Source organism: Miscanthus floridulus, chromosome 14 (assembly GCF_019320115.1).
Source record: "Miscanthus floridulus cultivar M001 chromosome 14, ASM1932011v1, whole genome shotgun sequence".
Taxonomy (NCBI): domain Eukaryota; kingdom Viridiplantae; phylum Streptophyta; class Magnoliopsida; order Poales; family Poaceae; genus Miscanthus; species Miscanthus floridulus.
Genome location: NC_089593.1, coordinates 65,326,497 through 65,353,849, shown reverse-complemented (window position 1 = coordinate 65,353,849; position 27,353 = coordinate 65,326,497). Strand labels below are relative to the sequence as shown.

The following is a 27,353-nucleotide window of genomic DNA, read 5'->3' as shown; positions in this document are numbered from 1 at the left end:
TGTATTCTTTATCACAGCCAAACATTTTTTATTGGCTGTGACCCACTTCTATGTTCGAGGTCAAAAGACATCTTTACGGGAGCAAAGTCCCGCTCTCTGTTCTGCCATGCAGCATCAGTCTCATCAATCTCCCTCACCGGTGCCACAGGTTCTTTGGGACACGGTGTGGTGACTACTCAGTCAACCTAAGCCAAAATGAAGACCAGGTCGATCTTTTTCTTTCATTCAATATAGTTATCCCCTTTGAGAGTTGAGATACCTTTGATATAATATAAGCCATTAAGGAGTATCCTCCTGAAAACACAATTTCTCTTTAAAATAAGAACATAATATAATAACAACAATTGCATGTTTTAGTTCCAACTATGGTCAAAATTAAAACATACAATTTATCCTTTTATATTAATTCTACATCATCGTTGGGCAGAAATAGAATTAATGTTTGACAAAAAACCATAATAACATTATAATATTATCATTAATCAACGTTGATCAGAATAATAACAATATTATAATAATCTGATAATATGTCTATTTTTCAAAATTAAATTCTTCTGTTGGTTCAAATTTAATAATGAAAACAACAACTTTAAATACGCAGTGGAAACTTTGAATAAAATTCTCATGATAATATTTTCTAGAAGCAACTTTACTATTTACTGAACAAAAAATATCGTTGGATAAATTTTGTACATAAATTATCATCAAATTCAATTCAAATTCATCAAATATGAATCAAATCAGTTTCTGGAAAAGGAAAAAACTGAATAAAATTTTTACTGTGCACATGCATTTCGGCCCAAAGGCCTCGGCAACGTAGCCCAGCACGGAGCATGGCCTAGCTCGCGCGCCGCTTCTCCCCGCGCCCAGGCCGTAACCTGGGCCTAGACCGGGAAAGAGGCCTAGCTAGCCGCGGCACCGCCCCGCCTCTATCAGCGTCGTCCATCCAGATCGGACGGACGAGCGCGCGCCATGGGGAAACAAAACCCCATCCAGCCACGGGTAAGGATGAAAACGGTCGGAAACGGTCGAAAAACTCCTAAATTGTTTTCTACTTTTACATTTGAAATACGAAAACGAAAGCAAAAACGGTAAAACCGGACACGAAAACGAACGCGAACTTACGAATTATCGAGAATTTCAAAAACGAACCAATTTGAGCGAATTTATGTCAAGCACGGTCGATATACAAAAACTCAATACGGAATACCGGCCCGTAGACCAAGTGCATGACTAAGTGCATACATGATCAAGTTCTAGTGCATATAATAATTAACAAGTGCATATTATAGAAACATGAACTCGAACTGAGTTCGAATAATTTTATTAATCTTTTTAGAATAGATGTAGTATTTTATTTTAAAGATTTATTCAGATTTTTCTTTTGAGTAACAAAGATTTATTCGGTTGATGTAAAAACTATCAAATGATTGACTTTGCAGGTGGGGGTTAAACCGATGATCTTGATAGGCTATGGCCCAGGTGGGCTTTCGTGTAGATGCTGCTGGTTTCCAGACATTTAGCATCATCTCGTGAGGTGAAGAGAGATGAGACTGGGCGCCGTCTATAAGAGAGGGTAGCTGGCCACCAGTAGAAAGAACGCAGCTGCGTAGTGAACAACCTGTAATTGGGCTGTATGACCTGTGCAGTTGGCCAAATTCGGTTTAAACCGAATTTTCAATTCGGAATATTTCAAATTAAAAGTAGAAAAGTAGAAAACGGTCGAAAAATGTCTAAACCGTTTTCTACTTTTACATTTGAAATATGAAACATCTGAAATGCGAAAGCAAAAACGATAAAATTGGACAAGAAAATGCGGATTCGATCGGATTAAATATAGAAAACGATGTGGTTCGGTTCAGGATATTTCCGTTCTGTTTTTATCTACGAACTAGACAGGCGTCCGATACTAATGTTAATCTCCAGAAATCACCTAGAGTAGCATCTAGTCGGGTTATTCTTTTTATTTAGGAGAAACAAGTAGAAAACCTAATGAACCGTACTACAGAGTGATAGAGAGAGAGAGAGTGGATGGGAGTGTACAGACCATCGGAGGGCGCCGTCGAGGAGGATCCGGCCATCTCGTTCGGTCGGTGACGTTCTGCGCACAGGCAGCGATGGTCGGAGAAGAGTTGGTGAAGTCCGGCGACGCGGTGGGGTTGCAGTGAGGCCGACGGTGATGACGGTGGCAACTTCCCGCCGCTGGCTGCGCACCCTCTTCAAGATCGGACTTAGGGTTTGTTGGTGGGGCGGAGTGGCTCACGGTGAACCTCGTACCATGAGCCGCCGGCCCCCACCACTTTATATAGCACAGTGCGACGGGGTCCACCAACCATGTAGGGTTGAGCGCCTCCGATCAGGGCACGTGACCAAGGCCCAATAAGCCGGCTGGAAGATCATTCCAACACCTTTTGCATGCTCCTTCCTCTCCATAGAATTCCTTTCCGATTTTCTTGATGTTGGGAATTTCCTGAATACGCAACAGCCTGAGATTCGGCAGCATCCCAAGTGGAGGAAGAGCATCACATGCTAAATGTATGAGTTTGGTGGTGGTGAGATACGGAAGATAGGAGGAGATCTCAAGCATCCAGTTAGGGAAGTTTGTGCCCATATACCCTCTTAGTGTGAATCCTACCAGAGTCCGAGGAGGAATAAGGTTCTCCAACACCTGTGGATCTCTCTTGTTCTCTGTCCTATCAGCATGTTCCCAGGAAAGCCTTAGCTCCCGGATGTCTGGATTATCTCTCGGTTTAGCTCTCTCCTGCGCCGCCCCAGCTGCAAAAGTTGCTTTCTTCTTCGGTACACGTCCATGGCGCACGGGACTGAAGGATGCCCGCGCCGTGTCCAGCGTGGCCCTAAGCCTCGCGCCGCCAGTTGCGGGAGCCGCCGCGCCTCCGGCCACCTCTGTGCGATTTCGTCAAGGAGGAAGAAAGGCCGTTTTTTTTTTGCATTTTTGAATTATGCCCCATGACGCGTGGGGCCTAGGTAGAAGTGAGATAGAGATGGAGATGGAGCTGTACCAGACGCTTTGACGAATCCTATATCTATGGTGGAGCTATTCAACTGTGGATCTAGGTGAATCTAGGATTCAGATTCACTTTTTTCACTGATGAAACTCTATCAAAGAAACAAGCCCTAGGTTTGCAGCGCAGCCGTCATCATTTTTTTTTTTGAGTGAAACAGGAGGGGCGTGCCCCTGCTGAAGAATTAATTAAAATTAAAAAGAGTTCCCAGTCTTATAGCATCATAGTTCATTTTGCCCTCACCTCGCCCAGATTTGAGGCCGATCAGCACCAGAAACAAACGTTTATTCGCAGATTAGGCAAATCAACTTTATATTCCATTCCATTTAATTAATCACCGAGTGCCTCGATTGCTTTACGAGCGCAGAGCAACCCAACAATATATATGCATGACACAGAGATGCATGCCAATGTACGATTGGACTCGTTTTAGGACAGCCACAAGCATGCATGGATCTAAGACAAATCGATACTTAGTACTACTTTCTTGCAGATTTGTCGTGGGATTCAAGTGCTCCTACACAGAGAAGCATTTCCCATATATAGTATATATATATCAATCAAGATGGAACGAACTAACACGCCGCCGAGAAGCACACCTCCATTACATCTATCGGCAAGTCATTTTTGAAGCATCGCCTCAACTCGAGAGATTCTTCCCACCGGCTACGTTGCGCCCTGGAACTCGGAGATGAGATCATCCATGTCCATCGCCTCCTCTGATCCACCGCACCGCCGCCGTGCCTTGGCCGATAGGTAACCTGATTCACAAAGACAGCTCCATGATGAGTAAGAGTTGTAATGTTACAGCATGTTCGCTTGTTGGTTTCAGCCAGGGCTTATCAACCAGCCAACAATGTTTTCCTCTCACAACAAACCAACACCAGTCAGACTTATCAACTCGGAAACCAACCAGCGAACAGACTCTTAATATAATGCTCTAGTGAGCTAAGGTTTTTCTTCTTCTTCTTCTTTTTGCAATGGAACTCGTAGCACCCATATCGAGGTGACCAGACTCTGATTCGCATACTATCTTCAAGGTAAATAATCTGCGTGTAAGACTTACCCATTTTCCCTCTTCCTACTTCAGTCTTATTATTATTCATATCGAACACCGTAAATGCATAGAAAATATGTACACGTGGTTACATGAACGCTGTTAATTTTTGCTGACATTGTTACATTGATATGGAGTTTGTTTTGCTGCCTTTGTCTTTTCTATGTAACCTACGTATTAAACTAATCCTGATCTGGAGACATCAAATGGTTGAGACTATTGTAGTTAAATAATATGTGCCAAGACTTAAGACGTACAAGTGCTAGATGAGCTTCCTCATATTTATCTGCATTATAATAATGATGTGATGTGATGTGATCACCTTTTTTATCTCACACCAACAGTCTGCACTAAAAATGCGAAAAATGGCATCATCCATTCATCCTAATAAGGTAGCTTGATCAGTTACTGGATCTCATTGATAGTGCATTAGATAACTGCATCTGCATCTTTATAATGGCACAGAGAAGACACTGAACAGGTCGGTGCATACTTGACTCACAGTGAAACAAAATGTTTAGCCACTTCTGGAATAGACCAACCGATGCAGATGCAACAGTCTTCTTTGCGCCTCTCTTCTTCTTGTCCTTGCCAGTTACTGGTCCATAAATAGTTGTTTCGATTATCAATCCATGTCAGGCCTGCTTTCCAAAAAAAAAAAAAATGTCAGGCCTATAAGCACTAAGCCTGATAACTGTCTCGATGATTGTTTCTTGCCTTCATTATTTCGACAAAATATTGCATAGTGGCCTCCTAAATTGAGTGATATGGAGCATATCATACATCACACACCTAGTTTGTTCAACTCATTTTGATACCACCTACAAGCAATAGTATAACTTTTTAACGACAAGACTAAGTGCAGAAACTTGGAACAAGTTGAGAACAACTTCTTCCTTTTTTATTATAAATTACTGCAGGCGCCTTGGCCCCTCCAGATCCTTAAAAAAAACAACTCAACAAACTAAGCCATGTATATATACCGAGAGGTCGTAGGATCCATTGACCCACAACACAGTATTAGTGCCCAAAGAATACCACAGGCAGGGCAACAAGCGTGAACTTGACATCCAACTAATAACAGTGCAAAATTGTATCTGAAGAAGTTGATTCACCTCTGTACCACCATGACGAAGTTGATTCACCTCCATATACTATACCAGCGTGCTGTGATTGGCCTCCTCCGTGCCTCTGCTTGTCCACCAACTAGTAGGGCCTCCATGGGTTCATCAGTTCAGGTTCCTCTGCTAGGTCTTACTGTATCTCGTACCCTACCTCTGTTTGGGAAGCAATATTATTTATTTTTAACCTTCCAATTCCAAGACCACCAAAATGAAGCAATACATAGCTACATGTACAAATCAGAGATTTACTAGGCTTTTGGAAGGTTTCTTACCTCTTAGTCTCCGACAGGTTGTCCCAGCACAAGTCTTGTGCGACCCAACGCTACGGGGGTGTTTGGTTCTTTAGTCGCTCCTAAAATTCATATCACATCGAATATTTAGATGCTAATAAGGAGCATTAAATATAGATTAATTACAAAACCAATTACATAGATGGAGGCTAATTAAGCTATCATTAACTAATTATTAGCACATGTTTACTGTAGCACCATGTTGTCAAATCATGAACTAATTAGGCTTAAAAGATTCGTCTCGCAAATTAGTCGCAAGTTGTGCAATTAGTTTCATAATTAGTCTATATTTAATACTCCATGCATGTGTCCGAACATTCGATGTGACAAGAATTTTAGGAGACGCCTAAAGAACCAAACAGGGCCTACATCTGGGATGAGAGAAATCTTGTGGGCATCAGCCACGAAGCCAGCGGTGGGGCTAGGGGGGCTTCAGCCCCCCTACCCATCCTGAACACGTGGAGTTTCCCTAAGTCATTTCTTAAAATTTTATACATACATGTATTAGGTAGGAGAGGCTAAGGTTAAGAGAAGATAAAAAAGGCTATATTCTTTTGTTTAGCCCCTCCTAAATTTTTTTTAGGCTTCGTCACTGTTGGGCATCCTCCCCCTCGCACCTCTCGACCAGTCTTGGACAGGACATAATGGTCAGTCTCTTCAAGGCGGTAAGGTTCGGTATGCTTTGAGGCAAAGATGTCAGGTTCGGCGAGGACCAGATGCTTAATTCTTCAAGGGTAATGAGCTGCCCCAGCCATTCCGGCAGTATCTCCAGACTGGGTAGCGACAATTTTAGTCTTCTGAGAGAGTGGAAAGATGGAGTGGCCTCCGGCGAGGATGATAATGACCTGCCGTAGGCATGGACAGTCAATTCCTCGAGTGTGGAAAGGTGCTGAAGCCGACCCCCCCACTTGTCAGCAGTAAAACTCGAGCTTGTGATTCTGGGTTCAAAAGGAAGAGTGGAAGATGAAAGCCTCCCAAACCCATGCACTGGTGGTAGCACCTCATCACTCTCGAACAAGTGGCAATACATACTTTTGGGGGGATATGGCTGGAACTTCAACTTTGGGCAGTTGGCTACATGCAACCAGTGCAAATTAGGGATTAAAAACTCATCCTCTTCTTCACCTGACCGTGTTGTCCACCACTCCAAGTTTTTTAATGACACTAATTCAATAACTCTCAACCTTTTGCATGCTCCTTCCCCTCCATAGAATTCCTTTCCAATTTTCATGATGTTGGGAATTTCCTTAATAAGCAATAGCCTGAGATTCGGCAGCATCACAAGTGGAGGAAGAGAACCACATGCTAAATTTATGAGTTTGATGGTGGTGAGATACGGAACATAGGAGATCTCAAGCATCCAGTTAGGGAAGTTTGTGCTCCTGTACCCTTCTAGTTCGAATCCTTCAAGAGTTCTAGGAGGTATTAGGTTCTCCAACACCTCTACGTCTTTCTTGTTCTCTGTCCTATCTGCACGATTCCAAATAAGAGTTCTATCTGCGTGATTCCAGGAAAGCCTTAGCTTCCGGAGGTCTGGATCGCAGTTTAGCTCTCTCTGCATCTTCCGGATGCTCGACTCTATCAAGGTGATTGATGTTAGGTAGTGACAAGCTAATTTCCCAATGTTCACTATACTGCTATGCCGTCCATAATCCACCTTGTGCACATCATGTACAGTAGGTAGTGTCATATTGGCAATACCAGGTGGCAACTCTTTGAGATTATACAAAAACTTCATGTACAGTACTTGAAGCTTCAAGCTACAAAACGAGGACGGGAGATTTTCAAGCCTTACACAATATGATAAATCGAGATGCTTCAACTTTGACAGATCTCCAAATGACTCAGGCAACGATTGTAGCTTAGAACAACTTGTTACATTCAGAGTCTGAAGCTCAGAAAGGTTACCGAAGCATTCAGGGAGCCCATTCAGATCATGACAGTCTGAAAGATCAAGGTCTTTCAAATGCTTAAGCCGGCAAAAGGACTCTGGTAACACATGCACCTTGTAGCAGTCAGAGAGGTTTAAGAACTTGAGCTTGTCAAGATTGCCAAAATTGCGTAGTAGGCTTTGTAATTGATGGCAACTTGATAGGTTTAGATGCTCTAAAGACTTTAGGTTGATACTGTCAGGCAGTTTAACTAGTTTGGAACAGCTGGACAAGTTCAGGAACAAGAGTTTTGGAAGGCTACCGAACTTATTAGGGAGCTTTTGGAGCGCATTACAACCTGACATGTCTAGGTGCCGTAAACAAATAAGCTTGTCAATTGACTCACGTAACTCATAAAGTTTAGAGCATGCTGATAGGTTGAGGAACCAGAGTGCAGAGAGCTCCCCAAATGATACGGGTAACTTATTGAGGCTGCTATTTCCAGATAGGTCCAAATAACAAAGGTTAAGAAGGCTACCAATATTGTCAGGCAAAGGTTTCAAGTGCGCAGTTGGACAGAATAAGTGTCTGCACATTCTGAAGTTTATGCAAGGATTTTGGAAGTGATGTGATTGGCAAGCCCGAGGCGTCGAGGTACTAGCTGTGAACAGTGGTCTTGCAATGGATAAATAATCAGTGAATGCACATGAAAAGTACAGGATCAGATGATGAATGGAGGATGGTAGTGATATGTTGCTCAGGACAAATTCCCCTTGTAAGGAACATTCACTTATGTCCAAGACACGCAGATACTTGCATTTAGAGAATGACTTGTCTTGAAGCTGCAATCTGCTGCACTCTGTAAAATGGACAGATCTAATTTTGTTGGGAAATTTGAAACCATTGGACTGGTTCTGATAATTGTTCAACTTCATATGTCGGCAATAATGCCTCTCGAGTCTACTCCGAGTCATTTGTTCCGAATCATTTAGAGCAATTATCTCTTGACCAAGTATTATGGTTGCAAGATCATACACCAAATCATGCATGGTCACCATGATGGGAGCTTCAGCATCCTCTGGATCACCCTGCAGATAAATGAGTAGTTAGTACCGTTAGTAGTGAAATCAAAGCCATAGTTTATATATCTTTTTTAACAAAATCAAATCCGCTCACAGAACTACTACACTGTCCCTCCGTCGTTCTATGCCGAGCCAAGTCACTAGGGCAATGATTCACATTTCCAAGGTGAAAATTCAATGAGGTGAGGGCCACTGGTTTCAATCATTTGGGTACATAAGTTTGCTCTAATTGTACCCTTGCACGAGCTGAGATTTGTCTCAGGGTTTGCAGCTTAGTTGCCAAGCCCAATGCCATCCTGTTAAAGTATAGTGGGGGATATAGAGAGGTGTTTGGAGAGGAAAGAAATGTAGAGGCAACTTGTCTTATCATGGATGGCTCTCTAAATAAGGTTACAGAGAATGGGTTTTGGAGAGGCTGTTAAAGATGTTTTTTCATGGGTAAATTTGATGTAGAACACTCTTCAATGGCAGTATTTGGCTATTTGCTGATGGACACTACTCAATATTATCTTTGCTCTAGAAGACATTGTTCAATTGCGGTAATAGGCTCCTGGACAATATGTCTATTAAAATAATATTATCTAGGAGTGGATAGAGAGAAGTTAAAAGTGACCAAAATGCCCTTGACTATTCCAGTATAACCTTTTATAGTTATTTTAAAAAAAATCATAACCTTTGTATATAAAGTCGGATGAAGACAAACTTTATATCAAAACAATAGAGCTCAATGATATCTACAACTTTGTAGTTGACAAGTTTTTTATTTAAAACTATTTAAATTGTCAAAACTTCTTTTTTAATTATCAGATTTTGAAATTCAACATTTTAAAATTAACGAATGACCTCAAATGTTGACATAAAATATACAAAAGTTAGAGTTATTAATATGATATAACTTTGTAGTTGATAAAATTTTAATCTGAAATCATTTAGAGTCCTAAATATCTATTTTATTTTCATAGATTTTGAAAGTTAAAGTTTAGAAATTCCAAATGACTTCGAACGTTGACACGATCTATGCCACAAACGTTAGAAAATTTAAATTTTAAATTAAAAAAATATAATTAATAAAATGAATATTTAGGATTCTTAATGACTTCAAATATTCTAAATTTAAATTTCAAAATATGAGAATTTAAAAATAAATTTTCATACTTTAAATAATTTTCAATCAAAAAGTTATGAATTACAAAACTGTAGATCTTATTGAAAAATTTTGATATAAAGTTCGTCTTCATCCGACTTCGTATACAAAAGTTATGAATTTTTCAGATAACTATAAAAGCTTGTACTGTAATAATCAAGGACATTATGGTCATTTTTAACTTCTCTCTTCCACCTGCTCCTAGATAATATTATTTTAATAAATATAGTGTCTAGGAGCTAATTACCATAATTGAAAAGTGTCTTCCAGCAAAGACATAATTGAGTAGTGTCCATCAGCAAATACCGCCATTGAAGAGTGTCCTACAACAAATTTGCAGTTTTTTTGACACACGTCCTGTTCTCCATCCATGCAGCAGCGATGGCAACTTCTCCATAATCCGTGCAACATCTTGTGTTAGAGCCTCCACAGAACGTGATAGAAAAAGAGACAAATTCTAAATCCAAACAAAAAAGAACAAATATCCGGCCAAAGATTAGGTATCAAAGTTTGCATCTAAATTTCCTACCTACGATATTATAAAAAAAATCACAAAGCACATCTATATGCATCTAAATTTCCCATTGCGCCATTGTTAATTAATATTAAAAAAACTCAATGTATACATACATGACGTGTCACCATGCAAAACCAGTGAGCATATTGATTTTCATGCGAAACATGTAGCTTCAGCTAAGGTTCCATCGAAACATATTTAAATACACATAGAAGTACTATGGAAAGGAGAAACGGTGTGAATGAGGATGAAAAAAATAAAGAAGTTAGTAAGTAAAACGTGTCTACTGCCTTCGTCCATATATATATATATTTATTTTTTAATACCTATTATGATTTAATAGGTACTTCCTCTGTCCCTCGATAAATTAATTTCTAGAGTTGTCTTAAGTCATACATTTTTAAGTTTGACAAAATTTATAGAAAAATATAAAAATATTATGACACCAAATGGACAAAATATGAAAATATATTTCATAGTGTATCTAATGCAATGAAAAACAAGGCGCGATTCCGCGCTCGCCTAGGCGCGCTTCAGCGCTGGGCGGAGGGGTAACGCCTCGCCTAGGGGGATAAGCGGAGAATAGGCGCCGTGCCACCAGATCCCCGCCCGAGGGAGGGAGCTGCGCCGCCGGATCCATTGCCGGGCCGCTTCCTCCGGGCCTCCCTCCTCCCAATCCCATCAGATGCGCATCCGTTTGAAGGAGAGGGGAAGGGAGTAGAAAGGAAAGGCAGGCCTTGGGTCGTGATGGCGTGGGGGCGCGAGGCGAAGCTGCGGCAACGCACGAAGGCTGAGCCTGCGGCCTACCTGCCTGCAGCCGGCCTCCACGAGAGAGAGAGGTCACGGGAAAGAAGGGAGAAGAAGGTCCCGAGAAAGAAGACGCATTGCTCGGGCTGCAGATGAGATGTGGATAAGACAGAGCGATTTTGCGACTTGCCCCTCCACTTTGTAAAAAATTCTGCAAATTTTCTTGCTATGATTTCCTTTACTGATTTCTTACATTCTAGTCCCTAGAACTTCTATTTTTTTAGCTATATATGTTGAGATACAAAAAAAAAAATGTCAAAACACCTAGAAAACGCCTAGGCGCTAGGCGATAGGTCACCGCCTAGAAACCACCTAGCGCCTTAAAAAAACATTGATCTAATGATATTAATTTGGTGTCATAAATCTTGGTGCTCTTTCATATAAATTCCATCAAACTTAAAAAAGTTTGACTTAGGACAACTCTAGGAATTGATTTATTCAGATACGGAGGGAGTATGAGCAAAAGAAGTAGTCCTGCTACAACTGGCAGAGCGCAATGTTCGCTATTTTGAGTATGTGATTGGGTTGGGACGTGGGATCACTTTGGTCCTACTTGTGTTTACAAGTGTGTACTGAGTTTGTGGTTAATAATCAAGTTGTGGTACTTCGGATCATGCTTAGTAATTTTTCTTGTGCGCTTCATCATTTGGTGCAAGTAGATGTAGCAATGGTTTTGCTACATGCTTTGGCATGTTATTTTACTACTTCCACCTTTACAGTTCAGAAACACACCAACTCTAATTTACTTGTTATGATATCGGCTTGATCAACATGAAGTTTATTTACTATTGCTTTTTGTTCTTTTACGATACATATAATATTAGGGTCAAAGCTGAGACGATATTATCAAAGGTATGTGGTGTATATGAAGATCATTACATACTATTGCATTTATGCATACATTTGCATGGAAGTTAAATTGTGTATACTTTGGAACACGATCGTACAGGTACAACATCCTACATTGCCCAAGGAGAGGTGCGATGCACACTCTTACGTTGCCCGACGATGGGTTAGGGTGACGAAGTGCATGCATACATACCACGAAGCATTTTTTAAAGATTTATGAAGTCAACTGTTGCTCATTGGAAGATATACTTGCATTTTATGATGTTCTTAAAATTTCACTTAAACTTGTAGTTTAAGTATCTGTTGAAGTAGTGTGCTTGTTGAATTTATTCGAGTTAAATACACTGACGGCCCATAAACTTATGGCTCTGTGCCACTTAGGTTCACGAACTCTCAAAATCGAAATTCACCTCCCTAAACTTATTAAGTTGTGCATGGTAGGCCTGTACCTTTTGGGAGCATGCTGACTAAGATAACATTTTATAAAAAACACCCTGCCATGGTCAACTTCTACCTTAGCAGTCCTTCCCCACTATTAGAATAGGCGCCTATGGGTTGGTCATGGGCCTGACGCCCAAGCCTATCGGCTGGGCTGCCTCTAGGGATTATGGTAGATGATTATTGATTAGACAAGGATCACCGTTGATTGGGTGTTTCTATAAACCATTCCTGATCCTTGCCTATATAATGTACTACCTGTACCCATATCAATCTATCACAATTTCCCGAGACCTATTCACTCTCATGGTATCAGCCGCCTAGGTTTAGATCTTCCCTTCCGCTGCACACCCCTGCGCGCCGGCCTCTACCGTGCAGCGCCATGTCTTCCACTTCTCCGCCCTCTCCTAGGTCTGGGGATGTCACCACTGACGAGATCGCGGCACGCTAGGCCAAGGAGAAGGCGAACGACGCCGCCGCTGGCGCCCAACTTCTCGACAAGGAGCGCCAGGCCGCCCTGGCTCGCGCTACCCAGGCTGAGGAGGAGGCTGCAGCCATCGTCAAAGATCGCGACGCGGCTGCTGCCCATGCCAGTGAAGCCCTGGCGCGCGCAGCCAAGGAGCGCGCGGCCGCCGCCGTCGTCGCCGCCCCCGATACACCTGGCAGTGCCTCCTCCAGCACATCTTCGACGTCTCCTCCCGACCTCGCCTCAGCCATGCTCCTCCATGAGGCCATGGCACTGCTGCAACTGTACTCCCAGGCCGTCGCCGTCAACAACATCCGGAACCACGTCACCACCGTCCTCGACGTCAACTCCGGCAACTTCAACGGCTGGCACGATCAGTTCCTGCTCATCCTCGGCAAGTTCTCTCTTTAGGACCACGTCCACGAGGAACCTCCAGCCCCGATCTCCCTTGACTGGGCTCGGATGGACTGCGTCGTCAAGTCCTGGATCGTCGCCACGCTCACCAATGACCTTGCCGAGATCATCTCCACCCAGGGCTCCACTACCCGGCATGCCTAGCTCGCCGTCGAGTCCTAGTTCCTCAGCAACCGGGAGGCTCGCTCCATCCACCTTGAGACACGGTTTCGCAACTTCATCCAGGGCGACCTCTCCGTCACCGACTACTGCCGCTGACTGAAGAAGATGGCTGACGACCTCACGGCTCTTGGCGAAGTGATCACCGACCGCACCCTCGTCCTTAACGTGATCCGTGGCCTCAACGAGCGCTTCAGCCACATCGGGGCCCTCCTACGCCGCAGCCGGCCCTTCCCCACCTTCCTGGAGGCTCATGATGACCTCATCCTCGAGGAACTCACATTGGAGAACAAGGAGTCCCCTGCCACTGCTCTCGCTGCATCCACCACAGCAGCAGGCTCCTCCAGTGCTGCCTCACCTACGTCCAACACGGGCTCTGGGGGCACTGGCGGCCCTAAGTCCTCCAACGGCAATCGTTGCAGCAGGCGCGGCGGCGATGGAAAGGGGGGCCCTGGTGGCAACAACAACACTGGAGGCCACCGCCCTCCCTCTGGCGCCTAGCAGCAGCAGCAACAGACGGCTGGCGCCCAGTAGCCTGCCACCGGTGGTCGCCCCTGGCCCAGTGTCTACAACCCATGGATGGGTTCCATTCAGATGTGGACAGGGGGTCCTCGTCCTCCGCTGGCACCCATCCCGATGCCTCCTCATCTACAGGCACAGCAGGAGGCCCAACAGCAGGCCCTCCTCGCCCAGCAGCAGCAGGCACTCATTGCCTACCAGCAGCCTGCTGCCGTCGCTGCCCCTGATGGCTCAGGATAGTGGGTCGCCCCGGGGTACTACAATCATGTGGCTAGCCTCCCTTCTTGGGACCAGATGGCCCTCGCCTCCGCCTTCAGCACGACGTCGCTGACCCCTCCTTCGTCCAATGAGTGGTACTTCGACACAGGTGCTACTTCACATATGACATCTCAGTCTTCCTCCCTTTCACATGTTCTATTCCCGTGGTATCCTACTCCTTCATCTATTATTGTCGGTAATGGTTCCATGCTTCCTGTTACTGCCACTAGCTCCACAGAGTTGTCCCCTACTTTATGTCTTAATAATGTTCTTGTGTCGCCACAACTTATTAAGAATCTCATCTCTATGCGCCAATTCACTATCGACAACAACCGTTCTGTTGAGTTTGACCCCGCTGGTTGTTCTGTGAAGGTTCTTCCATCTCGGACCGAGATCGTCAGGTGCAATGGCTCCGGGCCGCTATATCCACTGCGCCTACCTCCAGCACACTCCTTTGTCACTAAGGCTCCCTCCCCACTGTGGCATCGACGTCTTGGTCACCCTAGTCATGAGGCGTTGTCGAAGCTTGCATCTACTGTTTCCTGTCATATTCAGGACTGTTCAGATCTATGTCACGCTTGTTAGTTAGGGCATCATGTTTGTCTGCCCTTTCAGTCGTCCACCTCTCGTGCGTCTAGCAAGTTTGATCTTATTCATTGTGACTTATGGACATCTCCAGTTGTCAGTGTTTCTGGTTACAAATACTATTTGGTCATACTTGATGATTGCACTCACTACTTGTGGACTTTTCCTTTGTGCCTCAAATATGTCACTTACAGTATGCTTGCCCACTTCATCGCCCACGCCTCCACCCAATTTGGCGCCCATGTCAAGGCTGTCCAATGCGACAACGGGAAAGAGTTTGACAACTCTAGCACCCGTCACTTCTTCCTCACCCAGGGCATCCATCTTCGTATGTCCTGCCCCTACACCTCACCTCAAAATGGTAAAGCCGAACGCATTATTCGCTCCATCAATAATGTCATTCGCTCACTGCTCTTTCAGGCGTCTATGCCTCCCTCCTACTGGGCGGAGGCCCTCTCCACAGCGACCCTTCTGCTTAACATACTGCCCACCAAGACTCTACAGTTCTCCACGCCCCACCTTGCCCTGTACGGCACGCCGCCGATGTATGATCACCTATGAGTCTTTGGCCGCAAGTGTTACCCAAACCTGTCCGCCACCGCTCCTCATAAACTCGCTCCTAGGTCTGCCTTGTGCGTCTTCCTAGGCTATTCCGCTCACCACAAAGGATATCGCTGCCTTGACCTCTCCACCAATAGAGTCATCATCTCCCGACACGTCATCTTCGATGAAATGGCCTTCCCCTTTGCTGAGCGCAATGGCCCTAGTATTCCGACGGACTTTGATTTTCTTGATGCTACTGATGCTGTGCCCGCTCCTATTGGACCGTTGCACAAGTTTTTGTCTGTAGGAACACCATCCAGCACCTCTGACGTCACTAGCGCCCCTATCGGTCCCTCAGAGACTATGCCTGGGGTGCCCTTGTCTGTAGGAACACCATCCAGCACCTCTAACGTCACTAGCGCCCCTGCCGGTCCCTCAGAGACTATGCCTGGGGTGCCCCCGACGCCTCCGGTGGCTGCTACTGATCCCCCAGCGGACACTGCTGATCCCCCGGTGCCCGCGCTCTACATCCCGCCTACGCTGCAGATGCCAGGGACCCCTCCCGCGCCACGCGCAGCTCAGGACGCGCCCAGCATGACTGGAGGCGCTCCACCTCGCTAGCTGTACATCCCGCCAACACTTCACGCGAGCTCGCAGTCTCCAGCACCGACAGCGGGCTCCACAGTGTCGGTGTCACCTCCTCAGGCACCCCGCAGGCCCCCGCCCGGGTTCCCACCTCTTTGTCCAGACCGCGCCTTCGCCTACCACTACACGCGTCGGCCTCGACCACAGCCTGCTCTAACTGCTCCTGTCACTGCCGCCCCGGCTGCACCTGCACCAGCCGCCCAAGCTGCGCCTTCACCAGCTGTGCCGCTCCCACTACCCAAAGGGGCTGTTGTTGTCCCTCTTGTCACCAACCGGCACACCATGGGCACACGTTCGAAGAGCGGTTTTTGGATGCCTGCTGCGTACCACGCTACGTCTATGTCACCAATATCGAAGACCTTCCGTAGCGCTCTTGCCGACCCCATGTGGCGAGATGCAATGGAAGAAGAACACAGTGCCCTGCTGAAGAATCACACTTGGAATCTCGTGCCTCGACCCCCTTGGGCCAACGTCGTCATCGGCAAGTGGATCTTCAAGCACAAGTTTCAGTCTGATGGCTCCCTCGAAAGGCACAAGGCGCGCTAGGTTCTCCGCAGTTTTACCCAGTGGCCTGGTGTGGACTTTGATGAGACATTCAGTCCCGTGGTGAAGCCTGCTACTGTTCGCACGGTGCTCTCCCTAGCTCTCTCTCGCCGCTGGCCCATCCACCAGCTTGATGTGAAGAACGCCTTTCTTCATGGCAACCTAACAGAGACAGTTTATTGTCAGCAGTCGTCTGGGTTCAAAGATCCAGCTCATCCGAACTATGTTTGTCACCTGAAGAAGTCACTATATGGCCTCAAGCAGGCCCCTCGTGCATGGTACAGTCGCATGGCCACACACTTGTTGTCCCTTGGGTTTGCTGAAGCCAAGTCCGACACCTCGCTCTTCGTTTACCAGCGCGGATCAGACACAGCCTACCTGTTGCTCTATGTTGATGACATCGTCCTCACAGCCTCCTCAACCGGCCTTCTTTGGCGGATCATCTCAGCCCTTTAGCGGGAGTTCGCTATGAAGGACCTTGGTGAACTGCATTACTTCCTCGGTATGCATGTTCAGCGCAGTGGTGATGGCCTTCTTCTTTCTCAGCGACAATATATGCTGGACATTCTTGATCGTGCTGGGATGGCAGAGTGTAAGCCATGTTTCACTCCAGTTGACACCAATCCGAAGATTGCTGCAGCAGATGGCACCCCTGTCTCTGACCCTTCAGACTTTCGCAGCCTCGCTGGAGCCTTATAGTACCTAACGTTCACCCGACCGGATATTGCATATGCTGTGCAGCAAGTCTGTCTTCATATGCACGACCCTCGTGAGCCTCACCTTGCAGCTCTGAAGCGGATTCTACGCTATGTTTGAGGCACTCTCCACCTTGGTCTCCTGCTGTGACCGTCTACTTTGGCTGATCTTGTCGTCTACACCGACGCTGATTGGGCTAGTTGTCCAGACACCCGCAAGTCCACCTCGGGCTATGCTGTGTTTCTTGGCGACAATCTTGTCTCCTGGTCCTCCAAGCGCCAGAACACGGTGTCAAGATCCAGTGCTGAAGCCGAGTATCGCGCGGTGGCCAATGGAGTTGCTGAGGCCACCTGGCTGTGCCAGCTTCTTCTAGAGCTGTATGCCCCTCTCCGGCGTGCCACACTGGTGTATTGCAACAACATCAGTGCCATCTACATGACCTCCAATCCGATACAACATCAGCAAACCAAGCACATTGAGATTGATCTTCACTTCGTCCGGGAGCGAGTCGCCATTGGTGATCTTCGTGTTCTGCATGTTCCCACTTCTTCACAATATGTGGATATCTTCACCAAAGGCTGCCTTCTTCAGTGTTCACGGAGTTCAGGTCCAGTCTAAACGTGCAGAGTGGCTGACGATTCGACTACGGGGGCGTGTTAGAATAGGCGCCTATGGGCTGATCATGGGCCTGGCTCCCAAGCCTATCGGCTGTGCTGCCTCTAGGGATTATGGTAGATGATTATTGATTAGGCAAGGATCACCGTTGATTGGGTGTTTCTATAAACCCTTCCTGATCCTTGCCTATATAATGTACTCCCTATACCCATATCAATCTATCACAATTTCCCGAGACCTATTCGCTCTCACCCACCCCTTGGGAGAGGCTGTACGAGTACGACGTGGACGCCGTGATGGCCATCCTTGAAGAGTTGGCACTGCGGCAGCGACGGTGAGGTACAAGAGGCAAGCCCGCCGCACGCGTGTGGGCACAGACAGTCGCAGTCCACATGCTCACACTCCTCGACATCACCGGCTTCCGCCTGACCATCGTCGCCACGCCCGCCACAGCTCCTTGCCGCACACCCCCACCGACGTCGTCCGCGCGCTCACGCTCTCGTTCCCCTCCCACCACGCCCTGCCCGCGGGCATCGAGAGCACCAAGCACCTGCCCTTGGCGCTCATCGTCGCCTTCGCCTGCTCCCCGACTTCTTCTACGGCTGGACGTAGCTGCTGGCGGCCTTCGCCCTCCGGCGGAACTACCTCTCCGATGTCTCCGAGGGCCTCTGGCGGAACTACCTCTGGAAACCTTGATGGCTCCGGGTTTGTGCTCAACACGTTCCGCCGCCTCGAGGGAGAGGTACCTGGAGGCCACGCTCGCGGACATGGGCTTTTGGCATGCGCGTGGTCGGACCGCTATGCTTGACTGATTGGCTGGATGGATGCCTCCGCCGCACTGGAGCCCCTCGCGACGGACAAGCTCGCATTGAGGTCGACCATGGAGTCCACTCCTCAGCGGGCCACAAGAACTGCAAGTCTGCAACGGGATGAACTCCTCCTGGTTCAGCACCTCCGCGTCAAACACCACAGGCGTCACCATGCTGGGAACCAGTGGTATCACTATCAGAAATCCTTTCCAAGGATCGGTAAGAGTGCTTGCTGATGATCTCAAGAAAATGAATGTCTGCCAACGCCATGTTGCAACGGCAAAGCTGCAGCAGAGCAGAGCACATGCCCATGTCGGCATGTCCATGCCAAGCAAGACGATGGCACATGACTAGCACTACAACCTGCTGCTGCTGCTGGCGCCCTTGCGGGTTGGCCCCATCTCCTTGGCAAGGTTCCAGAGCACGTACTTCTGGATCTTCCCGGTGGAGGTCTTTGGTAGCTCGGCACGGACCCTGACCCCAACCCCTCCTCTTTGAGTCTCACGAATGCGCATGGCGTCTCGCCCCAGAACTTGTCCAGCCTCGCCACCACTGCCCGCCTCGTTCACCGCTTGGTGGTTGTAGAGCACGGACCCCACCTCGACTCTGCTGATGTTCTCCCCGCCGCTGATGATCATGCCATGGTGGCCTTCTCGTCGTTGAGGTAGCCGAGGATGACGCAACCTGCCGCGGAGCACGATCTCGCACGTGGTGGACCCGTCGCGGGGCACACTGCAGCCGGTCTCGCTATCGACGATGTCGACCTCGGCCATGCCGGGCGTGCGCATGCCCTGCCTCGCCTTGAGCCGTGCGCGTTCCAACGTGGGCAGCTTGTTCCACTCCCGCTTCCACGCGCAGCGCACCACCAGCACCGCCATCTCGGTCAGCCCGTACCCGTGGGTGACCTCGAAGCCGATGGACTCGGTGCGGTGCAGCAGGCGGCCAGCGGCGGCGCGCCGGCGGTGAGAATGCGCACCTTCCCCGGGAGCAGCAGCCGCGTGGCGTGCGGGGCGTTGGCCAGCATGTTGAGCATGACGGGGAAGGAGTGCTAAGGCAGAAGATGACCATGGCAGGATGTTTTTTATAAAATTTTTATCCTAGTCACCATGCTCCCAAGGGATATGGACCTGACATGCACAACTTAACAAGTTTAGGGAGGCGAATTTCTATTTTGAGAGTTCGTGGACCTAAGTGGCATAGAGCCACGAGTTTAAGGGCCACCAGCGTATTTAACTCAATTTATTCTCACTCCCCATAATATTTTTATGTGTTGATTCGATGCAATGCTCGAATGGAGGAGTTTAGCAGCACATCTTCATTTTTTTACACTTGGTCATAATAATGATGCTTTTGGACTATTGTATTAAACCTAGAGTAGGCTGGCACGGTGACCCTTCATGGTTTAATAATAACGATTGAGGATTGAGGTGGATCTTTATTAATTATAGTTTTGTTGCTGTTGTTGCTACCACTGTTTACTCTGTTTACGTGTTTATATTGCTAAGTCTTGTACTTCAGCTTGAGAGAAGGAAGGTTTAGTGACATCCTAAGATTTTTGTGTTGCCTGGGCCTGGGGTGTTACCAAGTATGCTTGTTGTGTTTGAATATTAATAAATATGATAGTGAGAGGGTAGGGGTGGGGGGAGCTAGCGAGAGGGAGGAAGACAAAGAGGGACTGGGAGAGAGGTGGGGGGAGAGGGAGGGAGATAGGGAGTAGAGAGACAGAGGGGAGGGGGAGGGGGAGAGAGAGAGTGCATAAAATAAGGACCAGAAATTTTGATTACCTAAATTTATTTAGTAACATTTGACAATTTTATCTTTAAAAGTTACTCCCTATGTTTCAAACTATAAGGCATTCTGGCTTTTCTAGATACAAAGATTTTATTATGTATCTAGACAAAATATATATCAAAGTGTATAGCAAAAGCTATGTACAGAAAAGCTAAACTGGCTTACAATTTGGAATGGAGGGAGTATTAAACATTGCAAGAGTATAAGTTGATAAACTGTATCCCAAAGTATCCCCAATTTTCCAATATGTGCTAACAAAGTTAAATAGTACAAAGTCAAAATGTATTCAAATCATGGATTTGTATCAGGTTTATTCAAACAACGCGTGGTGATAACTTTGTGGGACAAAATACCATGTTACTTTAATCAATTGTAACTAAGTACTAAACATAGAAATGCTGGAAATCTAGGAATTTAACAACATCATGGTAATATTGTACCATGCTGTATCAACCAACAAATGGGATAGAGATTATTATACTAACCCGAGAAGTCTTTGAAATTTGAAGAAAAGACATCCCCAATAAGTACTTGACACAAAGATAGCTATCGCTTGATTGAATAAACCCAAGAGCCCTCCATTGTTGGAGAAGATGGTCACTAGCAATAGCAAAGCCCTTGGGAAAAACTGCACAATATGTGAAGCACAACTTGAATTTGAGCGGCATGTAGTAATAGCTCAACATGAGGCGCTCCAAAGGGTCTTGCAGTTGATTGTCTTCCTTCATACCCAAAATAATCTTCTTGTCCCTTATGTCTTCCCATGCCTCCGTAGACTTATATTGGGATAACAAAAATCCAAGAGATCGCGCTAGTAGTGGTAGACCTGCGCACTTCTTGACGATTTGTCTCCCAATAGCTTCTAAACCACCCAGGTCTTCATCTTGACTGAATGATGTTTGTTGCATCACATTCCAACAGACATCATCTGATAACATGCTCAAATTTATTTGGTCACTCTTTTGGACAAGGCGATTTTTTCCTTGACCAGCTAGAGCATGACCCTACTCATCCACTACATGCTGCGTTCGTGTAGTTAATATGATCTTGCTTCCCTTCTCTCCATATTGTAGCATTTGCTTCAATTTTTTCAAATTATATTCATCTTCCTCCCACATATCATCCAAAACTATCAAATATTTTTTGGCGGAGAGTATAGTTTCCAATATTTCTGTAATGGATTGCAGATCACCATCTTTTGGTTGAATGTACCTTTCACTTGGCTCATTGTTAGTATTCCTCCTCACCGTTGATAAGATTATTTCTCCAATTCTTTGCAGATCAAACTTCTTAGACACATAGACCTATACCCGTACATCAAAGGTTTTGGTTCTACCATCTGAAAAAATTGATTGGGCCAGTGTTGTCTTCCCCATGCCACCGAGTCCAACAATAGGAATAATCGAGATAACCTCCTCAGCTTCACTTTTCAGTAACTTCATTATCTTTTCCTTTTCGGTGTCCCTTCCTACCATTCTAGTGTCTATTTCCCCATGGGTAGGTACGATGGTTGCTTGATTAGTAGCCATCACCTCATCCCACATTGGTGTGTTTTGGGGCACCATACCAAGGGTCTGACGACCCTCTCTCTCTATGTTGGTTAAAGCTTCCTTTACCTTCTTTATTTTGTAAGCTATTGTAAATCGCAATAGGAGTGGATTGTAGTATGAAAAGAACAGCTTAATCTGTAAGAGAAAAACAAGGGCAGACCCAGTGCCGGAGGCTCCCACATGAGTGGGGTCTGGGGAAGGGAAAAACCGAGGCAAGCCTCCCCCGCAAAATCTGCGGAGAGGCTACTACGAACCCATGACCTGGTGACTCAGTGAGACAACTCTCACCAGTGCACCAAGCCTGTCCTTCTGTAAGAGAAAAACAAAACAAAACACATGTACAACTCTTTTTTTTTTAATTTTGTGTAAGAGTATTATAGTATATTTTAAAATACTCATGATTATTAGCTGCTGGGCAAAACAAAACTAGTTGCAAAGGCAAACCTATTACATGATGTTTGAGAATTAAATTATAATATATTGGTTGGTCACTATAATATGACAAGCACAAGTGCAATGGCTTCCAACAACGAGCACCGAGCCATTGAATTTGGCTTCAAATTAAGATAGACAGTTCAAAAAGCGCAACTGATGGTACAGCTATGTAGTATGAACCATTGAAACTAAACTTCTATCTTGTAATAAGTTAGTTGAAACAAAAAAATTAAATAAAATCTTATATCCAACCAAAGAAGAGTATGTTCGTGTGAAATTCTAGTATACTAATTAAGTTGACCTTCCAATCGTATCATTTGCTGCAAAGTTTGCAATGTAGTTAAAATAAGGCCCGGTTTAAATGTTATTATGGCTATATTGGAAAACCTGATCTCACTATCTATTTTAAATCCACACATGATGATGTAACGTGTTAAAACATTGTAATTTTTATTTTAAACTAAGGATTAGCGAGGTTCCACTTGTTCGGCTATTCTTTGGCACCATTGTAAAGCTTGTTAATTTGGAAGTGAACAGATTGATAAGTATGAGCCAAAATCATGTAAATGAGACCGAGAGTTTTAATAATGGTATAATCCCCTTGCTTTGGAAAAAAAGGGGCGAAAAGGAAATTGACTGAAAGTATTATCGAAGTTTTAGCATCAATACCTTGGATTGGCCTTGCTTAATGAGTTCGATAGCCTCAAACTCATCTAGAAGGTCCTCAACGTCATAGGCAGCAGCCTTGAAATCCTTCATCCAAATCTGCATGATCTCTCGTCTCTCTCCTTCATCCTGGCCCTCCCTCCGGTGAGCATGGTGCATCAAAGCTTGCAGCTTCACCATGGTCCTCTTCAACCCGTCCACATCGTCCTTGAAGGTCCACATCAGGGTGGCCTCATCCCAGGCGAGCCCAGCAAGCTTGCCGGCGATCAGCCCGCCAACGGCGCTCGCCATCTTGCCGCCGCTGGCAAGAACAATTCACAAAGGATGCTGGCTGGTGGGTGCTGCAGTGTTTGTGGGAGCTTGTGCTGTAGAAGACTGGTGCTCCTGATGTTAATTCCCCCTCCTACATATTTAAAAGGCTGGTGTTTGCCACCTGCTGAATGGCTTTGCATCGATACCTTCCTTGAGTGGAGCGTACTCTGCACTTGAATCTTCAGTATATCAAATCACGGAAAGCAACAAGCATAATTTGAACATTGGACAAAGTAGATTAGATTAAATTATATAATATAATGAAAAGAAGGTAATGCGACTTTCAGAAGGCTTGTGCCAGGAGTCCAAGAAAGATGGATCCTCACTCACTACGCACACTTTGAAAGACACGGGGATCAAGAAAGCTGCAGGTGTTGAAACGGCTGAAGTGCACCTGCCCTGCACAGCACGGCTACACCAGGAACCCAAGAGAGACAAAATAATACGATCATGGGACTGTTAAGCCTGATCGTCGAGAAAAAAAAACGATCATGGGGCCCTTTTGTAATATAGTCGGGATAAGGGTAGCAGCAGCATCCAAATCTCCTATACGGCTATACCGCGCGCAACAACCTGTCATGCATTTCGTCGAACAGGTGCTGGGCGGACCAAGCGCCCTCTCTGTCGCGATGTTGATGGCGGATTCAGGCATAGTATAGGAGTCAGCAGATTTCAGACTGGCAGGCTGGGACATGATGGGAGACGGGAAGCTCTACTGGTTTCCCTCAGCGAGCCGCTGGATGGTTTTTTGGCGATCCCGCCCCGGCGTCAATGTCCGCTACCGGAGTGGCGTGCGAGCGCGAGGGTCAGGGACTGGTTGGTCTGGTTGACGCTGCCAGCCAAGCACGTGGCCGGAAGTCCACAACGGAAGGCTGCAATTTCATTCAGTTTGGTAAAAAACAACTACCTACTCTTATTTTTGATAAAAAATACAAATGCCCTCAAACAATTTGGTAAAAGAGTTCCTAATAAAAATAAAAAGTTACTAAATATCCTCTCTAACTTGTAAGCTTCTCCCTATTTTTATTTTTGATAAAAAATACAAATGCCCTCAAACAATTTGATAAAAGAGTTCCTAATAAAAATAAAAATTTACTAAATATCCTCTCTAACTTGTAAGCTTCTTCGGTCGAGAGGAAGTCCGTATTCGCTCCCCGTCCGGACGTTGAGCGTTTTTCTCAGAAGATTAGAGTAAATTGGACGCACGAATAAATTAAGAAATAAAAGGTTTTACATGAGAAAGCGGTAAGATGAAGAAACTACTAAAAAGTATTTGATTGGTTAGAAATAGTTCGGGGTTCCTAACACAAAATCGTACCAAACTATTTCTTCTGTTAACTTGCTAGATCTATTAGCTTAGTAAGTAAACCATACCAAACTTCTAAAGATGCTCTAACAGGAGTATTTCATGAGTTATATTAAGCTAAGCGCTTTTAAATTTAATTAAATTAATTTATAGAAAAAAATGCAAGTTATGACTCATTAGATACAACATAAAATATATTTTCACATACTGCTCATTTGTATCATAAATATTTTTTTTTATAAATCCCATCTCCATCTCTACCTAGTATAATATATATTAAACAATGAAGAAATTTTTCTGACCCGATTTTTTACTTCTCAAACTTTTTTTCGTCCCGCTATTTTACTTTCTAAATTGCCATCCCACACTCCCGTATATCGCCCGTACATGATCCAGATTCATGATCGGTGTTCGTATTATATGAGTTAGAACAACTCGCATGCAGCACGCATTAAGTTCCTGCAACACATGGATATGTTGGCTAGTCCACAAGAATAGCTAGTCCATTATCATTGGTATGAGCACCTCACAACAAATCTTATATTCCGTTGCAACCCATGAGAATTTTCGCTAGTTAAATCTAAAAAAAGAAAACTGAAATTAAAATTACAAAAGCAGAAAAGTATCACCGCTGCCCCCTCTTATATAATTTCTAGGCATCCATAACGGTTGTTTTCTAGAGCCTGCACAGACAATATATTTTGATGGATAACACTCGGAGGACTTATCACTGTCTGCTCCAAATACTAGCGTTTCTTAAAAAAAGGGGCACGGGAGATGTCATGTAGTAGTGTTTGATTTTTGAATTTTTTTTTTAATTATAGTATAGACTAGATACTCGTACATGTATGCATGTCTCATCTCTATAAAAGCATGCACACACACAGGGCCGAGCCGGCAAAAATCGAGGCCATGTACAAAACTCTAAAATGAGGCCTACCTCCCTAAAAAATAGGACTATAAATATTTTCTGTCTCAATCTGACCATCACTGGATAATCCAGAACAAAGATAACTGAACACCTAGATGGATCAATATTATATTAGTCATCACCCATCAACATAGATTAAAATATTGAAAATTAAAAATTAAGTGAACCAGATTAGTATACCTGGAGACTTGACGTATGGCTGCCTGAGTGCTGTCGCTCTACACTCCTGCTGGCTACGGACCTAGCGATCAAGTGGCGACTTGCCGACCTGCAGCAACTCCGCACCGCTGTTCGCTCCGACGGCCGAAGTCCTGTGCTCTTGCCGAGTCGGCGATAGGGAAGACGGAAGAGCGGAGACACGATCAGACGATACAAGTCTCGGCTAAAAAGACGGAAGAGCGGAAGCGAAGCGACGGACGGACGGAATAGAAGTCTGGGCTAAAAACTAGTGGGTTTCATAGGCAAAGTGCTGGAAACTATGGACCCCTGAAAATTGGGGGCCCTATTCAATTGCACGGGCTGCACTCCCATGGGCTCGGGCCTGCACACACCTAGCCCTTACCCTTATGAGCACCTTTAAAAAGACTGAAACTTACCCATTATCTCTATGAACATACGCATACACCTTAGCCTTAGAGCATCTCTAGGAGTTTGGTATAATTTAGTTGCTAAACTAATCGATTTAGCAAGTTAATAAAAGAAATAGCAACCTTATATTTTGTCCTTCTCCAACATTTTCTATTTTAACTTTCTAAAATCTAAAGTAGGGTCCACGTCTGATTTATTTTCGGATCGGTTTGGAGCTAATTCGTGCACACTGCCGCCACCCTTTCGTCCCTCCGTGTGTGAGTGCTCTGCCGGGCGCCGATGACCATCACCGGCACCACAGACCTGCACCTGCTGCAACCGCGGAGTAGCCTCAGCAATGGCCTGGGCACCTGGCCATGCATCTGGCTGTTGCTCCATGCCACCGACAAGTACACAACCGTGAAACACAAGGCTGCAAGGGAGGAGGACAGTTACGTACCAGCGGCGTCGGAGCGGAAGGACAGTGGCGGTCGGACCGATGGGTGGCTGCAAAATAGATCAAGCCAACAATATATCTCACCGCAAAAACAAACTCTCACATGAGGTCCATGGAGGAGAGATAGGGAGTTCTCTCGACTTTGGAAATCTATGAGTTGAGAAGAATATTTGACAACTTTTTATTTTTAAGGAGCTCTTTTTATCAAACTGTTGGAGGAGACTTTTTTTTTCTTTTTGCTAAAAAATTAAGATAGGGACTTGTTTACTAAACTCCAGGAGATGCTCTTAACCCTATAAGCACTTTTGAAGAAGGCTGAGACTCGCCCATTATCCCAATAAACACCTCCGAAAGATTGAGACTTGAGATGATGATCTCGATATTGACAAAGCCACTACAGCCATAGGCGTCTCGTTATCGGCTGGAATATCGTATACTACCGAAAGAACAACGCAGGATTGACGAAGTCGCCACAAGCGTCTCGCTGTCGACGAGTATGTCACATACCACTGAAAGAACAACACCGTTAAATCTTAGAATGAATCTAGAAAAAATACGATCAGCAGCCGTGTCGAGTCGAGTCGAGAACATAGAACTTAGGTGGAAAGGTTCCAATTCAACACTCCGTAAAAAGGAGACACCCCACCCAAAAAAAAAAAAAAAAAAACAAAAAAAAAAAAAAAAAAAAAAAAAAAAAAAAAAAAAAAAACAAAAAAAAAAAAAAAAAAAAAAAAAAAAAAACAAAAAAAAAAAAAAAAAAAAAAAAAAAAAAAAAAAAAAAAAAAAAAAAAACAAAAAAAAAAAAAAACAACAACAAAAAACTAACAATATATAACACACAATAAAACAAAACAATAAAAGCCTCTAAAAAAAAAAACAACAAA

At 45.1% G+C, this 27,353-nt stretch overlaps 2 pseudogenes; one reads left to right on the top strand and one right to left on the bottom strand.

The window, feature by feature from the left end:
- Positions 1 to 6,083: 6,083 nt before the first annotated feature.
- On the bottom strand, positions 6,084 to 24,025 carry LOC136503605 (putative disease resistance protein RGA4; annotated as a pseudogene).
- LOC136502673 (uncharacterized mitochondrial protein AtMg00810-like) lies at positions 16,623 to 17,469 on the top strand (annotated as a pseudogene).
- Positions 24,026 to 27,353: the final 3,328 nt, after the last annotated feature.